Here is a 5,119-nt window from a genome sequence, read left to right as displayed (position 1 = left end):
GGGCTGCAGATACTCACTGCCACTGGGGAGCCAGCATTATACTTTTACTAATTTTTTTTTCCCACCCACAATGCCCAATTTCATGATTTCAGCAAAATCTGCAAAATCACAAATTAAGCCGTTCCCTACAGTAACTTAGTTCATTTATATGCCTAAATGCAATCCTATTCCATCCTGTTCAAGCCCCTGAAGAAAAACTAACATAAAAAATTGGTCCTTCTCGCTCATGGCATCTTGTGATTGATTTAGTTTTGAAGCTAAGATGAGGATATATGATAGAAGTAGGTGTGTGGATGTTGTTTAAAGACTTGAACAGGAGGAATTCAGATCACATTTAGGTGCCTGAGTCCAGTTAGGTGGATTCAAAAGTAGACTGGGATCTGGCACACCATCTGCAATGGTCATTATTATGTTAACTATCTCCTTTTCTCATAACTGTGTTGAAAAACAGTAAATTGCCTAGAGAATATACTGAAGGTGTTCAAGATTGTGGTTGAAAACATATAAAGCAGTCTGATTAGCCATTTTACTGCTCACAGGTTCCTCAAGTAAATAATAGGCAGACATTATGACTGTAGAAAATTGAGCTTAAAGAGAGCCAGAGTAGTGAGTGCAAGGGATAGAGGAATTTGGGAAAGAGCCTATCAATTATACATGCATTGGTCTGTGGTACTATCATATCTGCAATGTATCCATACCTGCTATTGGACAGAAAAATACCTTTTTTCTTAAATCCACATATACTTTCAGTATTACAAAAAGTACTAATAGTTCTGAATAAACAATTTTGACAAATGAAGGATTTTGACTAATGAAGAATCCATTTTACCTAATAAGTGGATTCTTTTCATCAGGTAACAAATATTTTGTCAGGGGGCTTGTGGAAAATAAAAGACAACATTTATTTTAACCCAATGGAACATTACAATGATTAAAATAGAAATATGATGTTGCTCATAAGAATAACACAGTCCCAAGAGAGCTTCTGACCTTTCTGATTGCCTTCTTTATATCATTCCTGTATCTCATTACCTTCTGTGATCCTGATAATTTTCTAGATTTCATGAAGTTTAGATACAAACAGGGAAATATATTCTGTGGGCAAGACGCTTTCTCTCTTATTTTAGGTCAGAAAGTTTTCAAGATGACTCAGTCAACTGAAATTAGGAAAACAGAGCTTTAAAGTGAAAAGTAATTTAATTCAAAATACAGACTTTTGGAGTTGGCAGTCACTAAGCAATCCTCCCCCACCTCTCTCTCACATATCTACTGCTGATAAAAAAAACAACAATGTTTTGCTAAAGTGCTTGTAAAAATAAAGAAAGAGAAATAACCTACACAGGAGGAAAATAATCCAGTTTCACAATAAAAAAAAATTTTTTTAAACCCCGACAATGAAACAATCTTACAAAATGCTAAATATCTACTTATATTAAATTGGGTGGATACAATTTTTTCATCCGGAAGATTTTCTTGATGGAATGATAGAGTGCCTGAGGCTCATTACAATGCATGTACATTTTGAACAGAATTTTATTTTACCTAGTGGACAGCCAAAGTACAGCTTGTGATCAACTCTGAGATGCCCAACAATTGCATAGGAGCAATTCCATTACCCCCTGTGGACATGTAAGTTCCTCCGTTATGGGAACAAGGAGACAGCTCTGTTTCCGCAGGGCAATTCTATCAGGATAGATTTTGGCTTCTGTAGGGGATGCCTAGCTTTTGTTCAGAGTGGAAGTGATATCAGGATTTTGCCTTCTCTTCCCCCGTTCCTCACCATATGCTCCCTGCTGACAAGCAGGGAAGAATGAAAAAAAGACAACAACCCAAACAGTACCATCTCTGTAGAAAGCCATGCCAAAGGGGGTGGCATGATTGTTCTGCCAGGATACCTCACTCCCTGCCATGTGCTCCCTTCCTACCTCTGTCACAAGATCATCCATATGGCCTCATCTGTAAGGGAGATTTAAAAGATGGTTTGAACTGCATAATGTCAGTGACTGGGCTGTTAGGCATTTGGCTCAAAACCAGCTAAAACAGAGCCCTTGTCAGCTGAGGCCATTGCAAAAAGCAAGAAAGTCAACAATCTTTGGCAGCAAAGGATCCATATACAGCTTTAGAGGCGATTCAGTTCTTCCTATAGGAAATAAATCCAAACAGTTCCTGCAATCCCCTTTCCCCCACAGCAGTGACTTTGCTAGGGCAAGGGAGTGAAAGTGCAGTCCATGCTCGAGTTGCTTAAACCGGCGAGCTTCTCAACCTTTCTAACCTTACGTCCCACCAACCATTGGTCCCAAAAACCCTGGTCCCACCATGATAAACGATGAGCAGGGGAAAGGGGGGCCCCCCAGCGGCCAATCGATGAGCAAACCTAGAAGAGCCAGCGGCAAGCCCGCCACTTCTCCGCATCCCACCTAGACCACCTTCACGTCCCGTCCCACCGGTTGAGAAACACTGGCTTAAGCAACTTACCAGTGAATTTCCAATGCTAACCCATTCAGGGGGCAATTTTTCATTCAGCAGAAACATAAGCCAATTGGTCAAATGAGTGAGCAAGACAAACCACACTCAACCATCTCAGTAAAGAAAGACCCGTCCTCTTGTATATGTGCTGTGTAACAATGAGGCTTCTGAACAGGTCCCATGCATGCTTTAAAGATACCCTACCTCTTCCCAGGAAGATGAGCAACTTTTTTTCCATTCTGGGACCTCAATGAGTTTTCCACCCCAAAAACCAGAGATGCAGGGATGCCTGGCTGGTCCGACAGGTTTTCAAAACCCAGTCCTTCTCTACCCTTCTGCTACTGACAGTCAAACTGCTGCATCTAGAAAGCACAATCCCTTTTCTAGAAGTAATGCTTAAATGCAGAAGCAACAGAAAATTAACTCACCATTACTGGTATATGTTCTGGTGCTTCCTAGAGAGATTTCTTCCTCCAGCCACCTCAAGATAAGCAGAGACACCAGATCAGCTATAATACAAGGTACAAAGTTGGACATTGGGTGGCAGCAGTCCTGTGGGAGTCCAGCTCTAACATTTCAAAAACAGGTATGAGGGGCATCTTGGTGCATACTTTCACAGACACTTCCTTGCCCTGCCAAGGCATACACAGCTCAGTCTGCAAGGATTTCACCCCTCAGCCTCACTGCAAGAAACTGCAGTTTGGGCCACGAAGGAAATAAGCTGTCAACAACATTTTGGTGGAACTGCTGCACTAGGGTAAGACATTCCTCTAAATCAGGGACTTGTCAGAGCAGCAGGAAGAGTGCAAGAGGCAGGATCAAGAAGACAGAGAAGCGGAATGCCTCTGGGGGACGGAGGCCACAGACAGATAGAGGACTAGGAAGTCCTACAGCAGCTGGGGGCTGGTTTGATCAGTCACGGCCCCCAGAGCACATAGGGTCCTTGGCCCAAATGCTGGTACTATTCAAAGGATAGACCCAGATCCTTGTACAGGCCCAAACTCCAATCCTGGGACCTGTAGAGGTGCATCCCCCACCAAATGTGTCCTCCACTGTGTTGCACCAGGCTACTCAACAAGTAGGATGATTTCCTGCCCTGCCTTCAGCCCCATGCGTGGATGTGATTGGGCTGTAAAATGAGCGCTGCCTGGCAGCACCCTTGGGGAAGCTGCAGCAGGGCCCTAAGGAGTTCGGCATGCTCAACCCAGCCCTGGCAGCAGTGCGGACCCCAACAACATCCTCCAGCTGTCTGCAGCCAGATGGGTGGGGGGTGCACTGGCCGCTGCCTGCTCACCCAGGCTCTCCCCAGGTGGACGGACACCAGCCCTGCACCCCTGGTGGTGCAGGGCAGTGGCGCTGGCTCCCACAGGCTTCACTCCTGCCAGAGGCTTTGAGGGCTGTGCTCCAAGTGACTGGGAAATAGGATGGAGGAAGGAGCTAGAGCAGGGGTGGGCAAAATGTGGCCCGCGGGCCCGATGTGGGCCAACCAGCCATTTTATCCGCGCCTCGTTTAGAAAATTAATATTAATCTGCCCTGGGCTACCTGTCATGCAGCCCTCGATGGCTTGCCAAAACTCAGTAAGTGGCCCTCCACCCAAAATAATTGCTTGCCCCTGAGCTAGAGGGAAGGAGGAGGGCAGAGAGATAGGAAGGCAGAATAACTTGCCAGACAGACAGAGACACTGGGGTGGTTGTGGGTCTCACCTGCATGTGGCAGTGCCTAGCTTAGGTCAGATGCTCCCTCCACTGAGGGGTCTGGCAGAACTGGGGGCGGTTGGCGGGGGTGGGGAGACTGCAGCCCTGATCTGCTCTTTCCCACCTACGAGATCTGGGAGAACTGGGTTGATGACACGGGCAGCATCCTGGATTCCCCCTAGATACAGTCAATCTCCTACCGCTCACCTGCACTCCAGCAGCATGACAGGAGCCAGAAGAGGCCTGGGAGGGGAAATACAAAGTGGGGGCTGCAGGCAACAAGCATCACAACCACTAATGCTCAAGTTATGCTCTTGCACCTCAGGATGCAGCCTTATATTATAGCTTCCAGTACTTTTCCTGGCTACTCTGTAAGTTCAACCCCATCTCCTCCCTCTCCCCTTTTCTGGTTGCAGTTTAGTTTAGTTATTTATTGTTTTGTGGCTAGTCGCTTAAAGTTAATTTTTGTTCAACAGCTGTTCTCTGCAGTTCCTTGTTTTATGGTTGCACTCAGCACACAGTTAACTTTTTATTTTTCTGGTTACACATTGCACATAGTTAATTTACTGTTTTCTGGGACTTTGTACATAGTAACAATTAGTTTGTTTGTTGGGTTATTTAATTTTTTTTTTAATTAACCTGTTTTGTTTTGTTTTTTTCATTTGGTCAGTTTTAGCTATTTAGCCTTATTTATTTGGGTTGGATTACTACTGTTTGGGAACCATCAACAATGTATTTGTGTTGTTCATTCAGTTAAGTTTTCTACCTGCTAAGCTGTTTGCTGTGTGTTTACTGCCCAATTCTTGTGAAAAGGGAAAATGTGGGCCTTGTAAAAAGATCTCATTAAAGCACTTGTAAGAGGACCAGCTCACCAGGGGTGGCTATAACATGACCCTGGTGGCAACTCACCCCTGCATCCCTTCCACTCTAAAGTGCCCTCCCTTTGCTCTCTCCTGCC

General features: G+C 44.9%; 1 long non-coding RNA gene across 3 annotated transcripts; it reads right to left on the bottom strand.

Annotated features, from left to right (window-relative positions):
* Positions 1-970: 970 nt before the first annotated feature.
* On the bottom strand, positions 971-4,467 carry LOC112550502. 3 transcript variants are annotated; one of them, XR_003094391.1, is made up of 4 exons: positions 4,369-4,465; positions 2,895-2,975; positions 1,841-1,956; positions 971-1,157 (listed from the first exon to the last, which is right to left on the bottom strand). It is a non-coding gene; the product is annotated as an uncharacterized LOC112550502 (long non-coding RNA). The 3 variants fall into 3 exon arrangements; XR_003094390.1 differs by lacking the exon at positions 971-1,157 and having other exon boundaries at positions 1,216-1,956; positions 2,895-2,947; positions 4,369-4,467; XR_003094389.1 differs by lacking the exon at positions 971-1,157 and having other exon boundaries at positions 1,216-1,956.
* Positions 4,468-5,119: the final 652 nt, after the last annotated feature.

Source organism: Alligator sinensis, unplaced genomic scaffold (genome assembly GCF_000455745.1).
Source record: "Alligator sinensis unplaced genomic scaffold, ASM45574v1 scaffold248_1, whole genome shotgun sequence".
NCBI classification, from domain to species: Eukaryota; Metazoa; Chordata; order Crocodylia; family Alligatoridae; genus Alligator; species Alligator sinensis.
The sequence above is the reverse complement of the archived record's forward strand: the minus strand, read 5'-3'. Positions and strand labels throughout refer to the sequence as shown.